This window comes from Enhydra lutris, unplaced genomic scaffold, assembly GCF_002288905.1.
Source record: "Enhydra lutris kenyoni isolate GAN:26980312 unplaced genomic scaffold, ASM228890v2 scaffoldscaffold95, whole genome shotgun sequence".
Lineage (NCBI taxonomy): Eukaryota > Metazoa > Chordata > Mammalia > Carnivora > Mustelidae > Enhydra > Enhydra lutris.
The window spans coordinates 1,576,614-1,596,530 of NW_019154179.1; positions in this window are offsets into that span (position 1 = coordinate 1,576,614).

The window sequence follows — 19,917 nt, forward strand, 5'->3', positions numbered from 1 at the left end:
GTAAGACATTACTCCTTTCCTGTCGCACCTTCTGTTCCCATACCTTTCCACCAAGCAACAAAACCCAGGAACCCAGGGAGATGCCATTCCGAGGCTTCCTGCTGGCTGCCAGCTGTGTTCGTTCTCATTAGGAATACTAGCCAAAAATTTGAAAAATCACAACGTGGAAACTAGCTGTATCACTCACCTGTTGCAGTGAAACAAATTTAAGACTTAGTGGCTTAAAATGACCCGATTTGTTATTTCTTTTGATTCTGAAAGGTGGTTTCTCTGCTGGCTCACCTGAGTTCACTCTCATGGCTTCATTCAGCTGGAAGGTTAGCTGGGCCAGAAGGTCCAACAGCGACTCACGCTCAGCTCGCACTCATTGGCAGATACCACTGGCACTTAGCTGGGACATATCCATTTTCCTCCACATGGTCCCTTTTCTTCCAGGAGGCTGGACTGACCTCGTTACATGGGGGTCTCAGGGTGGTGTCCCAGGATGGCAAGAGCAGGATCTGCAAGGTCTTTTAAGACCTGATCTTGAAGGTCACATAACCCACTCTGGTACAATTGCTCAAAGCAAGTCATGTGTCATGCCCAAATTTAAGAGGAAGGGAAATAGACTCCACCTCTTGATGGAAGGAATGACAAGGTCCCTTCACAAGAGATCATGGGACAAATTGCTGCAGCATCTTTGAAAATATCTGGAGGAGCAACGCAGGTATGAAGTCCTCCTGAGCGGTCGCCATCTTGTAAGGAAGGCCATTTGGGAGAGGCTCACAACCCTCTCTAGACAAAGGCCTTCTTTTCTACAAAGAGGCAAAAGGCTCTGAAATCTTGGGTTTAGAGCTCAGAATTGAGCTTCTGCCTCTGCTGGTTAGAACTCTCTAGGTTGTTAGTGCCAGAAACCCCATTCAAACTAGCTTCAACCAAAAGGGAAATGTTGTAGAGACTGTGGATCCCATGGCAGGAACATGGTGGGTCTCAGGGACATCAGGAACCAGAGGCTTGCTGCTCTTTGTCTCCCCTTCCTGTTTTTCTGAGCACCTGGCTTCCTTCTGCTCACTCTCTGGTTGCAGAGAGCTTTCTCCTTAGGGTGACAGATATGGCTGTTGCAGAAGGAAGGAGTGGGATGTTGGGTAGACAAAATGATGGGTCTACCAGACCTCTACTAGAAGGCCTCTACTAGATTCTGGCCTGTACAACATTTGACGAGCCCTAGACACAGGGCAGGGCAATGGTTAGGAGAACAAGGTCCAGAGACAGAGTGCCTGTTATGGGGTCCCAATCCTTGCTACTCATTAACTGAGTATCCCTAAGTAAGCTACTAAATCCTCTGTGCCTCCATTTCCTCATCTGTGAAATGGGCATAGCTGTTTCTCCTATAGGTTAACAACTTAAGAAAATGGGTTAACAAGCACAAACCTCCTTGAACAATGCCTGACTCCACAGTATGTGCTCACAAAATGTTCATTATTATAAATAGGATAAACAGATTTTATTTACATTAATTACATTTATGTGACATGAGACGATATATAGATGATCAGAGAAGGTTTTGTTTCCCAGGAACTAAAATGATGAATCTTGGAGAAAATATGTATTAAGGGTCTTTGTCTACTTTAGAAACGCTTCCTGGAACTTCAGAAGGGAGACATTTACTTTTTCGTTTGTTCAACAAATATATTTGTATAAGCTGCCCCCCGCAGCAGCCACTGGTCCACATGGGGCAGTGGACCAGAGTGCCTGCCCTCATGGAGCTGACATCTCGTGGCAGACCGTAGCCCCGTTCTACATGGAAATGTGTGTTTCTAGGTAAACCCAGTACCGTTAGGCCAAAAAAAGGTTGTGTCAGATCAGAGCCATTTCCAAAAACGCCACCAAGGAAAGCCTCTACTTGATTCTGGGCCACACACAACAGCAAATCTTCACTTCTGGTCTATTAAGAAGGAGTTACTTTCTACAATTTCCCCAAATCCCCTCAATCTCCATCCCCAAACAGCCACCCAGAAAGCCCCCGAATCAACCCAGTCCATTCTATGGTCGAAGGAAGAGAGAAAAAGGTCCGAAGCAAACCCCACAGACTTCTAGCTTACTTAGGTATGAATTTCATAGGAAATCTGGCCCCTCGACTTTTTCACTAACTTTTGCATAGCTTGTGTCCATGTCTTCCCTCCAATACCAAAACTAACTGTTATTGAATCATCGTGGTTGAAGAAAAATGACCTCTAACTGGATAGCTTTTCTACCAGCTACCATACCAGGTCACAGAGGCCTCAGAAGGGGCACGGAGGCCTGTTCAAGCACAGGCGAGACCCACACAGCCCCTTCAGGCCCGCCGGAGGGACAGCTGAATGAGGTCGGGTGTTCATCCCTTCAGAAAAATATTTGAACACAGCTGTTACCCTCCTTCCTGCCACCCATGTGGTTGTGTTTTTAAATATGGCTTGAACTTGAAGCAGTTTCCATTTATAAAAATTCTTCACCAAATGCTCTTTCCAATAACAATATTCCCATGTGTGCCTTTTGCTTCTGATATTTTTCCTTATAAATGAATCTGCTAAAACAGAGTCCTCTTGTCCTTTGGATTTTTGTGTCCACAAACCAGCTGGCCCCCACGTTGTGGTTCTGGGACCTCTTGCTTTGGCACAAGAACCCAGAAAAGGAAAGCTGCCCTCCTTTTCATTCCAGGGAGCATATCTTACCCTGTTACGACAGTCTGGGCAGGGCTCCGGGCCTGTCCACACAGCCAGGCTCCCCTCAGGAACGCCCAAGCCCTGGTGTCCATGCAGCTCCACACATCCCCTGTCCTGCTCCTCTCCACGACCTTCCACCCTGGAAAAAGAGAGAGAGAAAACACAGGCTACCTTGGTAGTCTCAGCCCGAAAATATCAGGAGCCTCGAGGTCAACAACGCTATCATAGAGGCTCCCAACCTTGGCGGGAGAACCACCTTGGAGACTCCTGTGCACGGCCCCACCCATCCCAATCAGGGAAGACTCTGGGCAGGTAGCACTCCCACTGGAGTAGCTTTGGAATGTCCTCAGGTTATCCCAGTGGGCCAGTGAAGCTGAGACCCTCTGCCCTGGGGGATACCCACAGCACCCCTCCCCAGGATACAGGGTACCAGATGGGAGCACAGTGGAATGGGTGTTCGCCAACAGCTGTTTCCATAACACTGATAAGTCCTGTAGGGATTCAGCTGTCAGGATAAGCATCTCCCCCTTGCAGATGTTTCCTGTCTGCCACATGGGGATTTGGGTCAAGATAACTCTAAATGGCCTTATTAACTGGAACTGTATATTATCACTCACTTCCAAAGGGCGACTCCCTCTCAGGCCTAGGGATGGGGAGATCACAGGGACAACGCCTCTTTCGATCATTACAAAATTCCTTCCATTCACCGAGTTGTGAAGTCTAGAGCCATAATCCAATAAAGGTTTTAATTTCTTTGTCCATATTGCAGTCTTTCTAGTATGAAGAAAAAAGAGACAAAAACAGAAATGTAAATATATACATGCATATGCATATACACAATATATTGCACATACATACCCAACTATATATACGTTAATACATATACGCACATACCTAGAAAGGATTGCAGAATGACATTGGATTGAGTTAGAATTCTGGAATGGGAGCCGGGGGCAGTTGACATTCTTTTCCAGAAGCTAAGAGAGTCCTCCGTGGCAAAGTTGAGATTTTCAAGCCAAGAAAATCCTATTAAAGTAGGTTGAACCCAAAGAAAATCATCTGTACCGGAGCAATGACCAGAAAGCCTTAAAAATTTTTTGAAGACATTTTAGAATAGTGGAATTTGTTGACTTGAACAAGGATGTCGTTTCAGTTGCAGAGATGAAATCTGAAAATGTGAGCGCAGTAGTGGGGGCGGAAGGCTCTAGCTCCCCCACCCCCCAGCACTGGCCATGCTGTGTGTCTGAATGTCCTCCTGATCTACCAGCCCGGGGACTACTAAGGTCCTTGAGGGTAGGCTCTCCTTGTTCATTGTCCAGCATGTGCGTGGGATCCAACTAGAGACATCTTCAATCTTAGTTGGAAAAATAAATGAATGACACCACACTTTCAAATGTTCAAACCAAAACTTATGAATTAATTGGGTTTTATAAAAAGGTTTAGGAGTAAATTGCAAAATATTATCAGTATAATCTGCCCCTCTACACACACACACACCTTTCCACAATTCCCCCAACCACGAAGTGACAACTTTCTTCTCTGACTCTCCTGAAGAACCATTATAGCAGAATCACTGAAATGCTTTGATCTATAAAGGCAAAAAATAATTTGAAAAGGGAGTAACCACGAAGTACCTTATGGTGGGTTTTATCATTAAGGAGTGTGAAGGTCCAGGTATGAGTCTCTTCATAAAACAGTTGTTTTATGAACAAAGTAGATTGGCTACTTCCTACCTATAATGTAGGGATTGCAGGGAAATAGGGAAGTTATATCCACATGCATTTATGGAGGAAAGATATTTTAAATGGTTTTCAACCAATAATCTTGTAAAAATACCCAGGAGACTTGTGATGTGGAGCCAGAAGGAGTCTACGAGGTGAGGTTATGTCTGCCCCAGTACCCTTTGAAGCACTTAGAAATGTTGCAAATATAGAATCTACCCAATAATCTGCAAAGGTGGAAAGGGGAGGTCCTTACTGTCTGTGACTTAGTTCAGCTCTGTCTTTTGAAGGGAAAGCAAAGTATGCATGGAAATAAGAAACATTTTAGCATTTTTAAAGCAGGGAAAACTTGGAGTGCAGGAGAGATCTGTAATTGTTTTGAATCCTAACATTTTATAGTGCCATAGGAACACCAAAGATTTTGCATACTAGATTAACTCAACCAATTATTCTCTTTTACATTCTAATAAAACTCTCTCTTGAGAAACTTTAAGCAATCTGTGAGTGAGGGCTATATAAGCCTGATAGAAACAGTTCAGCCTCCTCTGTCTGAATTGGGACTGAAAAACCAACAACCAGAATTGAAGAGACTTTATTTCTTGTACAGAAATGTTTGGGGCTTTCAATGCCCTCCCTACATTTATAGATCTGCTTGCAAATAAGTCATACTCATAAATTTATAAAGGGGTTGTTGGAAACTTGGAAAACATCCTAGGTCCTGTATCTTCTGCCCGTAGCCTACCTCACCAGCCTGACTACCTTATGTGTTTTATGCTTCAGTATCCCTGACTTTGCATTCCTCTAAGTGGCTTTGGCTTCTGTGCCTCCATGAATTTGCCCATGCTATTGCCTTTGCCTGGAATTCCCTCCCTTCGCTTCTCTATTAAGCACACACTTAGTCTTCTTTCAGAACCTGGTGCGACCTTATCTATGAATCTTTTCTTGATTCTACAAATACATTTCATTGCTCCTGCTCATGTGCTCCCTCACACTTCAGCTACTAGAACATGGACGTGCACTAAGTATTATTACTTGTTCTTTCCACCAGTAACTCTCCACCATTAGTCTGTGAAGACCTTGAGGACAGATTACATTTCATTGATCTCCGTATGTCTGGTGCGTAGTCCAGCACTTCTTTGGTTCCTGATTTAGGATAATCCGTCAGAAAAGTTCTAACAAAAGGTAGGAGTGAACGAAGAAAGAGGATATGGAACCCCAGACATGATGCCTCTGACCCATAGAGCCATAATGGCAAGTCCAAGGATGACAGTTGTGCTGCAGACTGAAATCAACCAGTAGGGGGTGAGACTGAAGAATGGGAGGTCCTAGGAGAAGGCACTTTGTGAGGAAGAAGAAAGACAGAATAGCTGATATGATGGAGATTCCAGGGCAGAGTAGGGATGGAAGGAATCTGAAGCTATAATAATCACAGGTAGTACATAAAAGAAGAGCCTAGTCAAAACTCTAGGAAAAACCAAACACTTTACAAGAATTTTTCTTTATAAGAAAAGCAATGGCTCATTTCTTGGAGCTGAAACAATATTTATATAGTGATAAAAATAGAAATTTTGATTGTTAATTTAACTACAAATAGTGACGTATCTGTATCAGGACATAGATGGAGAGAAGATGTAACTAAGGGCTAGTGAAATCTGAGCCTAAATTGTTAGTAGGACTTACGGAAAAGCTCCTTAAAAGGTCCAAAAGCATGTGGGCATTCCCCTTCTCCTTTCTCTTGTCTCCTTCTTGCCAGATGTAGAGAGTCCAGAGTTTCTATGGTATCTCTGTAATCATTTAGGATCAAGCTTCCTTCTATCTTTCTGCTCCCTGTGTCCAGTTTCTCTTTTGTGAGAGATAAACAAATCTTTATCTTATTTAAGCAGCTTTTTCTGGATCTCTGTAGTGGCACAATTCCTATCTGATACAAGAAATACACAATTCCTATCTGATACAAGAAATACAGCATTTTATTTAGAGATGTGGAACGAACCATCCAAAGAAAGACAGCCTTCTCCAGCTCTGTCAGACAAGTTGGGGCATGTGAGGTGGAGGGGGTATGGGGAAGGGTATACACATTATTGACTGCATGTGCGCCCCCATGTCAAGGGGTTAAGAGCGAGCATGTGGGGGAGCTGAGTCAAGGATGATTCCTCACAGCGGCAGCTTTGCCTAATTCCTAATAAGATACATATGTTTGGCCATTGATTTCAAATGCAGTTTGAATTATGGAATCACTGTTTGGGTCAACCTGCACTGGATGCTGCTGGTTAAACTCCAGCGCTGATATTCTTGCTATTCCCTTACCCCCATGCACTCCCACTTACGTATCTATCTCAGCTACTACAGTGAGCTTCGTTCCCTGATATTCCTAGCATGGATGCTATGAATGGTTGTTCAAATCCTGCGCTGAACTAGTCATTAACGGGACTTTTCTAAATCACTGACAGCCCCTGTAGGGACTAATGGTGCCTTTTAAATCTAAAGTGCTTGCCGTGGCTAACAGTGGCCTCCATGGTCTGTCCCCACCTATCTCACCAACCTCACAATGACTTTGCTTGCTTGTGCCACTCTAGCCAAAGTGTGCTTCTCTCTCCTTCATATTCCTGAAGCCCAGTGCCACCTCAGGACCCTTGCACTTGCACTGTCTGCCTGGATCAGTAGCTGGGTGTGGGCTGCTCTCAAAATCAGACATGACCTTGAGGGAGACAGCTTCCTGTGACTGAGGCCATGCCCAGAGGGCTGACAACTGAGGGTCATCTGCCATTAGCACTCCCAGCAGCTTCATTCCTGAAGGAGGACCAGGCTGGCCCCTCACAGGATCCACCACGTCTGTCTTGTTCATCACTGCATCTCAAGAGCCTACAACGGTACCTGGGTCCATAGGAACGAACTTGAAATGTTTTCAGTAAATGAACCTTAGTGGATTGAGAGTCAGGCTGCGTCCTTCAAACAGCATTTCATACTTGTACTCCAAACCATTATGTTTAATCTTAAATTTCAATCCCTAAAGGACATGTTACTTCATTAATCTTGGAGCTGATAAGTGAACAGGAGACAGATCTTATCTTCACTGTCCCAAGGGTCTTACTGCCAAAACAGAGAGCCTGACAGAAACACACATTTATCAAACACTCCTTGACCTCACTCACCCAGGGGTGTACTGTTAGCCTTCACTGGTCACTGCTCCGGTGGCAGGCTCTGCCCCCCAGCTCTGATACATCATTGGCTTTGGACCTGCTCTTGCATAATGCAAAGCAAAAGTCCTTCTATTCACGGAATTCCTCTTGGCCAGTCTTCACTTAACCATGTCAGCCTCCAAACCTGAAACCTCCCCCTTCCAAAGAATGTTCTATTGTAGCAAGGCCCTTCATTCAGCATCCAAGATGACTCCTCACAGGACACAATCTAGGCCTTCTTCATTTATTATAACTTCTTTATTCACAGATACTAAAATAAATTCAAATGAAGATTGACTTGAAATTAAAAAAGAGAGAGAGAGTGGTGAGCTTGAGAATCTGAAGCATATTTTACTAGGAAATTAAACTAAAAGGAGATGATCAAAAACTTTGAAGTTAGGGCTGGCCATGTGACTTGTTCTGGCCACTGAAATATGAGAAGAGATGTGTGTCATTTCTGGGCACAAGCTTTAAGAACTAGTGCAGAATATAAACTAAATATAAAATGGTGCAGCATGGTAAAGAGTCCCGGGGAATAATACTTGGAGTTCCTTGATAAATATTTCTGAGGGAGGGTGACAGTGTTACTTACATCATAAAAAGGATTTCGACTTCAAAGAGGAATTTATAGTGATAAAACTACATTGGTTAAACAACAACAACAACAAACAAACAAAGAAACAAATAAAAAACCAGTGTAGAAGATGCCACAACCTCCCTTTGTCCTGTTTTATCAATGGTGGTCACATGTGTCAAGATGGAGTTCCATCAGCCTGGCTGCTTCCGACTATGATGCTGACCAGAAGTGTCAGCAAGAAGCAGACTTTTTTATTTGAACCACAGAGATGTGGGAATTGTTTGTTACTGAAGCATAGCCTAGGCTCTACTGACCAGTCAGTTCTCTCTCTCTCTCTCTCGTTTCTTCTTTGTTTGTTTCATCCTATTCACCTCTATAAATCCTGGGTTGTGCTTGGACTCCCCTTTCAATGTGCCTTGTGCCTACCATGTATTTTGTTGCCCCTTCTAGTTACCCGGATGTCTCTGCCCAACCCTGTCCCCCCTCACCCCTTGCCCTGTGATTATCTCTGCTGCTTTGAGAGAGTCCAAGTTTCACAGCCTGTCAGCATCCTTGCGTGTTCAAACTCCAGCTACTCTCCCCAACTCCTCATTTCCCCCTCCTGGTGCCGACCTCTCACAGAGATCCTGCTTCTAGAAACAGCCAAGGGGGAGGAGGGGGCCACGGAGCGACTGCCCACCATGTCCCCCATCTGATCTCACACCCCACCTCCCTTCCCCTCATTCATCTCAGAGGTAATATATTTTCCTAAGGACAGGGAGAAAGAGATCCATCTGTCCTGTTTTAAAATTCATGTTTGTGACTAGATAATTCCTTTTTCCAGTTTCCTGTTCCCACTCCTCATTTCAATGCATGGTTCTAACTTCCTTTAAAATATGACTCCAACTCACCTCGTTCAGGAAACATTTCAGGACTGATTGCACATGAATTGATTCATTCCTTTGCTGGTTGCCCCCTGGAACTTAGCTATTCAAGGGCACTGTGTTAATGTTCCCTTGCTGATGAGATCTTTTGTAAATATGTTCTTTGGATTTCCAAGCTGCCTTTTCAGACTCGATTTTACATGTAGGATTAGCAAAAACAGCTCAGAGTTGAAATACAAGGGGATAAACTAATCTTTCGCTGGGAAATATTAAAATAGCTTACTTTACACACAAGAAGAAGTCATTTAATTGGAACCCTTTCAGAAGCCAGATCTTCTATTTCTTCAGGAAATGTGCCAAACTCATGGATCTGTACATCTTCGTCATCCACCAAGTATGTGTAACTGACTTAGGAGACACGTTTAATTTTCAATTACTTTCAGTGAGTTGCTTTTATTTTATTTTATTTTTTATTTGTTAGAGGCTTTATTGAAGTCATCTCTATACCCAATGTGGGGCTCAAATTCACAACCCCAAGATCAAGAGCTGCTCCTACTGAGTTGGCCAGGCGCCCAAATTTACTTTTAGAGGAAACATTTTGACGCAACTGGCACCATGGCTGACGTTGGATGATGTTACTTGCTCACCCACTTGCTTGTTCACGCGATTACTAAAAAAGCACTCAGTAAGCACTTACTGGGAACATGGCACTCTGTAGGTAAGGCAGGAGACACAAAAGAAAACAGAAGATAGGGTGACTACTTCTGTGGGACTTGACATTTATTTATTCCAACAGGAGGAGGAGGAAAAAGGGAAGCAGCTCCAAGTTGCGAGTCCCCTTGAACGTGGCTGGCGGATAAATCAAATTTGAACACTGATATTTACATACTGCCCTGTGTGGCTTCCAATTTTTTGAGCTGTCAGGTAATAGAGTAGGGACCAAGGTGCAAAGCCCGATGGGGCCATATTACTGAACTAAGGACAGAGTGGAAAAACTGAAGGAAAAGGTTATTTCCTCTCCTTCACTTCCTTTGCTGCGTTTTATTATGACTGCTCTTTCCATTAATAGCATTCATATACTGGATATCAGAGACAGATTGTGATGAGTTCCTGGGTGATACTGAGTTCTCCAATGCTTTAGCCTCCCTTTTGGAAGGTGAGATGTGACCCAGAGGAGGCTATCCCTGGTGTGTCAGGCTCTGGAGCATGGTGTGGAGCCTAGGAGGTGAGGCACAACTGGAGTGGACTCGCCACAGACCTTCCTGGACATTGAATTGGGTCCAGCAAGTGAAGCCCCTTTTCCCTCTTTATCTGTGGAACTGTTGACATGAGTCTGGAGCTGCTGGTGGTCACAGTGCCAGGTTTGTGGAGACAGCTGGGATTGGAAAGGTTGAGTCAAACACAGCAATGGAACCTAGGGTTTGCCATAGTATTCACACTGCCCCCTCCCTGCCTTCCTCTTGGCTTGGGTACATGAAGCCAGTAAAGCAACCTCCCCTTTCTTTCTCATAAATAACTTCCAACTGGGCTTCCATAGCTTTCAACCTAATAGATTAAATCATAGAGGCCAGTGAATACTCAACACTTTACACACAGTGTCATTTGACTTTACAAAAAGGAGGTGGTGACAATTAACTTCATTTTATAAAGAAACCAAAATTCTAGATCATATCCCATTATCTTTACTATCATAGCATCCTTTCCTACTTTTCACTAAAAAGCCTTTATTTATTTATTTATTTATTTATTTATTTATTTTTTCAAATTAAATTTCTTCATTCAGAGGTGCCTAAACATCTTTTCATGCCCTTGGTCATTTTAAAAACAAATTTCCATATTTCTTCATGAGATTCTTCCTTTAACTTTGGTCTCATTCAAAATAATAGGGGTCCCTGGGTGGCTCAGTCAGTTAAGGGTCTACCTTCAGGTCAGGGCTGTGATCCAGGGGTCCTGGGACTGAGCTCAGCAGGGAGTCTGTTTCTCCCTCTTCCTCTGCCCCTCCCCCTGCACAAGCTCTCTCTTGTGCATGTTATGTCTCTCTCAAATCAGTAATAATAAAATCTTTTAAAAAATAATGTATATCAGGGCGCCTGGGTGGCTCAATGGGTTAAAGCCTCTGCCTTCGGCTCAGGTCATGATCCCAGAGTCCTGGGATCGAGCCCCACATCGGGATCTCTGCTCAGCGGGGAGCCTGCTTCCTCCTTTTTCTCTGCCTGCCTCTCTGCCTACTTGTGATCTCTGTCAAATAAATAAATAAAATATTTTAAAAAAATAATAATGTATATCAAACAACTACAATAAGCCAGGCACTGTGCTAGATTCTGGTACACCATAATGAGCCAGATGGGCACACTCTCCATCTGCTCCAAGTTTAAAGTCCACTGCGAAGAGAAACAGGCAGGCACAGACGAAGTGACCTCACACCACAGTGAATGAAGAAAGGACGTGGTGCTAGGGTCATGCACAGGAAGGGTACTCCATTCTAGAAGGGTCGAGAACAATCCAAAACAACACCTGAAATGTGTCAATGTGTCTCTTTCCTTTTGTCCCTTACTATTATTTTTCATCATCTCTATCTCGCACATCTTTTCCTTATGCTTGTTCTTCCATTCACGGCTCTTAGACCTGAGTCCAACAAGCGTTTACGGACCATCTACTATGCCTTAGAAACTGCCCTAGGGATAAATTGAGAGACTAGTGGGGAGACAGAAGCCAAAAGACCATTTCACTGAATGTGGATCCTGCTGATGAACGTCGCTGCGGACACTGGAGAGCACAGACAGGGCTCCTTCCTCTCTGCCACGCTATGCCCTGTGGAGCCTCTCTCTGTGGTTTCCTCCCCTTGCCCCGCTCTCAGAGCTGTCACCTGTTCATCTGATTCCCACCCCTTGCCAATTCCCTTCATTTCCTCATCTACAGCATTTACCACCCTTATTTCCTAATCCCGCCGCTATTTACATGGAAGTGAGGAATATGGAAATAAGCAAAGAGGTTGCTTTTATCCTTTTTTTTAGCAAGTGAAAACCATAAGGCAACAACCAGATTGACTCTGGGATTTGATTGTATTGAACTGGAAAGAACAATGTTCCTTTGTCTAACTCCTCTGTTAGCTTCATGCTTTCATTTGCCTCCCGTTTATTCCCCTCATTCATTCCATTCCCCTCAATCATTCCATTCACACTGTTGTTTTATTTTTGATGATCCTTTGTCTCTAGATCTTTCCTAAGAGTGATGATGGAGGGGAGAGTGGCATGAGTGAATGAGTGAATGAATGAATGATGTCCTGAGTAGCACATTTGCAAGAAGGGCTTGAGAGGGTCACAAGTCATCTTTGGCCGATATATTCTATCATTCTGTGTCCTTGCTTTCTATTAGTTTGGCTCCTCCTGGGCCTCCATTGTTTCGTCGTTTCATTAGGTTTTGCCCTCTTTGGGAGGGCTTCTGCTTGCACCCAGTTCTGTCTGGTTTTTCTGCCGCAACTGACTCTCCAAATCTGCAGCCAGACTGACAAGGGCCAGAGGACAGCTCATTTCACTGCGGTTCGGGAGCCTACATAACCTCAGCTTCCCCCGTCAACTCTTCCTGGAATTTCAGACATGTGCGAGCTGAGATAAGATTCTGAAAATACCAACAAAACCCAGGCTTCCGCACAAAATAATCCAACAGCAACGATATTCATAGCAACAGCACCCACCAGGGTTCACAAGCCACGACCGAAATGTTCTTCTTGTGCAACAGAATCTGTGGGCTCCCGGCTGTGGAAGCAAAGCACAAGATTTAACTAAATCACACTGTGTTTCTCAAGCCCTGCGGGCAGCCAATCACACTAGGACTCACTATTTTATTTTATTATTTTATTTTGTTCTATTTTACTTTGTGAAAATAAAACTTGTTAGCTTCAAATTCAAAGTATGACAGCAAAAATAAATAAATAAATAAAATTATTCTTAGATCGTGTCTTCCTTAGTAGAAGATGCTTGTCTTTGCCATGCTTCACTGTGCACGGCCACCAGTTGAGGGTGAAAAGTGGCATTAAATCACACTTAACAGGGCACCTGGGTGGCTCAGATGGTTGAGCATCTGCCTTTGGCTCAGGTAATGATCTCCAGGTCCTGGGATCGAGCCCCACATCAGGCTCCCTGCTTAATGGGAAGTCTGCTTCTCCCTCTCCCCCTCCCCCTGCTTATGTGCTCTTTCTCTCACTCTCTCTCTCTATTGAATGAATAAAATCTTGGGGAAAAAAAATCACATTTAACAGTTTCTAATCCAGGTCATTTGCTTTTTATCCTCCTGGAATTAAATGGTCCCGGTAGCCAGAAATCTGACCAGGGAGTGTGGAGGAAGAGGAAAAGGAACAGAAGGGAAGAGGAGGGAGAAACAGTGGCAGAAGTGGAAGAAAAGAACTCCTCAAGCAATCTCGGGACCGCAAGGGGTGGTAGGATTCAGCTGGTGTGGAAACTATCCAGAAATAGTCTACCTCCCGGTCAGATGGAACAGCTGCTATTTTGAGCAGAGGAAATCCTGGTCACCTGTGGGGTGTTGATAGCATTGAACCCAACTCCCCACCTCACCCTGGTATCTCTCTGCTTCAACTTCCATCAAAACCTGGAAATCAACTCGTTTGGTTCACTTCTTTTTTCAGGGTTTGGAACCCGATACTTTCTCTCTTCTGGGATTTTTTTTCCCCCCTGAGTGTTCCTGATAACTTTGTTCTCCAATAGCTACAATATTTGATGTTGCCTGTTTTTCTTGATTTCTACTTTTCCTGGATTTTTTTTAGATGATCCCCTTACCTCCCAAAGTTGACACCCTCTTTCTTAAAGAACCGAGACACATGCTCCAGAATCCTGGAAAGCACATTCTTGTTCGTAATCATGGAAAAGACTACCCACTGAAGGTGAGCGCCCAGAAGACAATTCCAAGTGAATCATTCCTAAACTATCGCTAGCAGTCATGGGGATTGCCCAGACCACAATGCTGGAGAGATGCCTGGAAGACTTGCTTCAAGCTCACCTGGCAAAACAATCATTTCCCCTCCTCCACATCTCCTCCCATATTCCACTGGGAAGCCAAGATTTTAATTGCATGGCATCTCCAAGATTGTAATCAGCATCGTTTAATCTTAAGGAAAATGCCCAGGGCACCACACCGACCGTACAGGACATAAGAAAATCAGGAGCAGAAGTGAATCTGCTGGTCATCCCATGGTTAGAGGAATCACGGCATAAGCCTGGAGAGGGAATCCCTTGAAAGTCACCCTAGCAAAGCAGTTAGTCAGGCTCTGTGCTCAGACTGTTTGGGTTCAAATCCAAGTTCTACTGCTGACTAACCAGGTGACCCGGGCAAGTTACCCAGACTTCTTGAGCTTCCATTACTTCATGCATAAAGTGTTTCAAAGAGTGTCTGGAATATAGCAAGTGATCAGTAAATACTGGCTCTTCTTATCATTGCTGCCTTCACCATGTTTGGGTCAGATTATGAGCTTTATTAAATGAATAACTAATTAAAGTGCACATTTAGTTCCACCAAATATAATTATTAAAATAACAACTAGCTTACATCTGTAGAGCTCCAGCTATGGGCCCATGTGCTGCATACTGGAATAAGGGCCCAGGGACATCGATGTCATTTAATATTTTCAGTGATGCTGTGATGTAGGGACCAGGATTTGCCACCTTGTACATGGGGACAACGGGGATTCAGGGATGTGATGAACTACCCATGGTCAATCACTAATGTGAAGAGAGGCCATTTATGCATACCCAGTTCTCTGAGTCCATAGCACATGGAGACTGAAGATATTAGGAGATACTGTCTTCCTATCCAACAGCTTATACAAAGCCAAGGTCAATATGTCAGATGTGAAATGAAATTCAGCCTGGACCAAATTGTGTCTGTATTTGCATGTGTATGTTTGCTTAAGTCAGATTTAACAATTAGGAAAAAAAACCTTGAACATTTCTTTCCCGGACACTGCCCCAGGCCTAAAAGACAGAGACACCTGAGGAGAAAATACTTCTATGCCAGCAAATTTACCCAGGAATGAAAGTAGACTCCCCAGTTGGGTCTCAGGCTATCCCCTTTGTTTGTCTTTGCTGGTTCATGACCTTGGCTCTCATATGCAAGGCTTATTTGTTCTGATTGTTAGAGTAGCTACTGAGTCTGTTCTCAGACAACAAATTCTTTACTCTCAGCCCTCAATTCTTCACCTCTCACCTGTTCGGAATTTTTCAGAATCCCACTGGTGTCAAATCATAGGAGGGCCCGAGAGTCAGTATGAGGAGAAACAAGTCCTTTTTAAAAGTGAGTTTAACACATGGAAAGACACAAAAATGATAAGCATACTTGTTTCCTGTTGCTTTTCCCAAGTTTGTTACTGCAAAATTAGAAGCTTGAAACAACACAAATTTATTATCTTGCAGTTTTAGACACCAGAAGTACAAAAGGAGTTGTACTAGCCTAAAATCAAGGTGTTGGCAGGGCTGTGTTCCTTCCGAAGGCTCTAGGGGAGAATCCATTTCCTCGGTTTTCCAGCTTCTAGAGGCTGCCACATTCCTTGGCTCTTAGCCCCTTTGGCCAGCAATCACATCACTGCCACCTCTGCTTCCACTGTCACACCTCCTCTGACTCTCCTGCCTCCTCTCTCCCTTCTAAGGTCTCAGGTGATTACACTGGGCCCACCAAGATAATGTCCCCATCTTGAGAGCCTTAACTTCATCACACCTGCAAAGCCCCTTCTGTCATTTGGGTAACATATTCCCAGGTTCCAAGGATTAGGACATGGACAACTTTGGGGGCCATCCTTCTGCCTATCATTATGGGGCTTTTATCTATTCAGGTTCCCGGGACTCTCACTATGGCTGCCATATTGGTGCCTGTAGTGTGGGACCTTCCCTCACGGTGGGAAGGAGCTTGCAGCGCTCTGCACTCCCCAGAAAGTGTAATAAAAGCATGTGGGTCATATGTGGGAAATCCTTCCTGAAAGCTTTACATTGGGAGGTCAAAACAGCCCTGGTCAGAGCAGTTGAATCGTGGCGGAGTAAACAGAGATGCCTCTGTTTGCATCCTCCACTGCCTCTGCTTAGGTGGGCCCAGAAGAAGGAAGGGATGAAGACAGGGTCTCACCACCATTTTTACATCATGAGACAAAAGCCCATCTCGCAGGTGTCTCAGAAAGCCAAAAGTCCCAACTCTGAGAGAAGAATCCGTAACACGACCCATGCGTCTGCCTCCCTGCCTGCTGTGTCAGTCAGAAAGCTCTAATCTGTGGCCTGACCCCTTGTCAACAACATTTGGGCCCTTCTCTGATTGGTCTGGGGAGAAGCAGAGCACCTGCCCTTTGGGGAAAACATCTGAATGGCTTTTTTCCAGCCAGTCCGTCTTGAATATGCCCTGTACTGGTAAACTGTCCCTGAGGCTGTTTCAGCAATTTTCCTTCTTGAACAAGCAGGGCCTCTAGAGATGATGAGAGTCGTGGTCATCAGATCCACTGGCCTACAGACAATCCCAAACAGGAATGGAACTGTGGTCCACTTGCACATCTGTGATTAGACTCAGAACTTGAGAAGTGGACATTTGGCAGCAGACTAAATCCCACGGCAGCAAATATTATCACAGCCCAGAGTCTCCATGGACCCACGGTGTTTCTAAGAACCCAGATGTCCCCTGGAACTTTTTGCCTGTGGTTTCTTGGGTATGTCAGCTTTATCTGTAAGCTTAGTGTCCCTATGGTCTGAGGCTAGCTTCAAGCGCTACGGAAATAAATAAGTGGATGCACTCTTCTGTGCTATAAACCACTTTGGCTGCCTCTGGGATTCTACTACTATCTCCTCTGGGCTTCTGTTTGGTGTTGGCCACACAGCCCTTCCCTGTGGCTGGCTCTGTTCTTGCTGGGAGGTTGTGTCTGCTGGAAGCAGGCTGTTGGACCACACAAGGACTGTTAATAAACTGTTTACTCCACGCTGGTGTTCGGGCCGGTACACCCACTGTGGTCCTACTCCACCTTAATGACCGGATCTCTGCAGCTAACACCCCCTAATCAGGTACCTCACAACAGGCTGGGGTTTCTTTCTTTAGTCTGGCAAGCTCCTTTACCCTTACATCCTTCCTGAATTTTCTATCCATTCACTTGGGAAAAGCAAAAAAAAAAAAAAAAAAAAAAAAAAAAAAAAATCCAAATGTCGGACCCACCAAGCAGCTTTAAGTGATTGCTTTTATTTCTATAAAAAAAGGCATTGGGGGAAGCAAGACTGTGTTTTAAGAAATGAGTGAGTTTTAGACAGTACTCCACAGAAAGGGCAGCTCATCTTTCCGGTAAGGTGATGCTCAGGGTCTGTGTACCAACGACAAAGAGGAGCTGACGACCATTTTCCTGTCTAGAAGGTGTTTGCCTAGGTTTAGGTTTGCCACTTGCACACTCTAAGAAACTTCTTCAAGAAACAGACTGTGAGGCTGAGCCTCCTGGCCAGGGAGGAAGAGAGAAAGACCTTTGTGGCTTGCCCCCTTGGGAGAAGAAAGTAGAGATCTAGAGCCACCGGGCCCCTGCCCCCTACCTCCCTGTGTGCTTCCCTCAGCCATTCCAAGGATGCTGACAGCCATAAAAAATCAGGCCTGTTAGCAACAGGAAAGATCACAGGCCTTGATTCCTGTTGAGCTCCTCCAACAACAGCTGCCATCTGGCTCACCATCACAGACGAATGCAGGCCCTGATTTATGGGGCGGCTCGGGTCAGGGAGTGGGCCACGCGCATTGCCCTTTCCCCCACAAACACCCCAGTGGGCCAGGGCCTGGGAGAGGGCTACTGCAGGTCATCGATAAATCCTGGGGATAAAACAATGCAGAGGTTATTAAAGGGAGCAGAGAGGGGACCGATGTGAGTTATTCCAATTACAGGCATGGTTATCTTCTTCTGTGCAGTTCAAAGCGCGTGCACCCTAATGCATTTCAGCGGCTAATAAAAGTACTGGAGGGTTTCCTTCTTTCTTTCTTTCTTTTTTCTTTTTCTTGAAACCCACAGTGCTTATAAATTATAGGGTAGAGGGGTGTGAAAGATACATGATAGCTTTGAAGCAGCGCTGATAGCCTCAAACTAATCGATCATAAAAGGAAGTCCACAGCAATAGGGGATAAACCATTTATCTAAACCAAAAATAGATGGTCACCTTTGGGAGTAGGATGGGGAAAAAAAACCTAAAACGAGGGGTGGGCATCGGGGAGTAAATGTAACATTTCTAGTGCCTCCGTTGCAGGCTCTCAAAGCAGAGGCACCGCAGATATGGCTGTGGCTTAGCTCGTGAGGACCAGGACACGAGGGCCATTCCTATAAACGCAGAGTCAGTCCAGACCACCACAGCCACCCGCAGGCAAAGGCATGCTCAAAGACGATCAAAAGCTTTATCTTATGCATCTTTTCCCAGACAACACTTTCCACAGAACCCTCAATGGCCATTAAGTCTTGTTACTTTTTATTGTGCTAAAGTGAAATTGGCCAGAGATTAGAATTAAATTGCATTGATATGGACTGGGGAGGGGGCACACAAAGATTTAGCGAAATGATTATGCCCTACAAAATCTGTTAGAAGATGTAGCCACGGGGTCTTGTAGTTTCCAAACCCAGTGGTCCACAGAGTGTTGCCGGGGGGCACCCAGGGCAAGCCGACTGTAATAAACACGGAAAGTCCTTCCGGACTCCCCTGTTGCTTTCACCCAGGAAATTGAAGCACTCAGAAATAGTCTGCTCTTTCAAATAGGTTAAGCACTCCCAAGCCATTTGTACATTTCCTTAAAGACAATCACTATTTTTTAAATACCAAAACAACAACAACAACAAAAAACAAAACAAAAAAAGAAAGTTGTAGTCTGGTATTGAAATCCAACCCCTAGTTACACTTTATCAGCATTTTACTAGATGTGGGTTTATATGCAAGGGGGCTGGGAAAGAATTGTCTCAGCTCTCCCACTCTTTGTGTTTCTCTCCAGGCCCCTGCAGCATTTGTATGCTGCCATGAGTTAGCCATAATCCCACCCTGGTGTGTTTTGCTTCTCTGCGGTGATTCCCTGGCCATAGGCTCCTCACAGACACCTTGGCCAAGCCCTGGACATGGCATTCAAGGCCTCTCCCGACATGCCCTTAGTCTCTAGCCTCACCGCTAGGAGTGCCAACATTCTCACCGCCCTGTGGCCACACCACACAATGGGGGTGGTCCTTCCCCGGCATGCCTCCCAGCCTCCCTGACTCCAGTGGCATCTGCCTAGAGGGCCCTGGCTTCCTCCTGAAGAGTTCTCTGACATGCATCCTTCTAGATGCAGCCCAGGGGATCACCTTCACTCCTTCTGTTGGTTGGCATATTCTGTTGTCTCAGGGGACTTCAAGTCTTCGCTCTCAACCCCAGACCCCACTGGGGTGCTGCTCTTGGGGCTTGACCTTGCCGCACTCACCTTGCTGCCTCCAAACCATGTGCGTGCATACCCACCCAGCAGGCCACCTTGGCTGGTGTGTAGTAAGCAGCGCTTCTGCCAAGTGGGAGAAAGATGCCCAGTGAATGAATGAGAGGGACCTGGGCTGTGGGGCAGGGAGCAGACTTGGTCCACATCACCCACTCACAAGCTATAACAGGGGACTCGGAGCGGGCTGCGCTGCCTCCAAGCCCAGGCTTTAGCACAGTGGGCTGTCATTTACCTTCTCCAGACCCTATCAATGGCCTGTTTCCATAAATTAAAACAGTGAAGCAGATTTCCCGAGTTCGGTTTTAGGTTCTGCCAGTCACAAACTGGGAAGCTCTGGGGGAGTGTCTTACCTCTGGGGCTGATAAGAGTACCCATCCCAGATGGTTGCTGCAAGAATTAAAGACAATATATACAAAGTGATTAAGAAAATATCTGGCACAGAGTAGGAGTTCA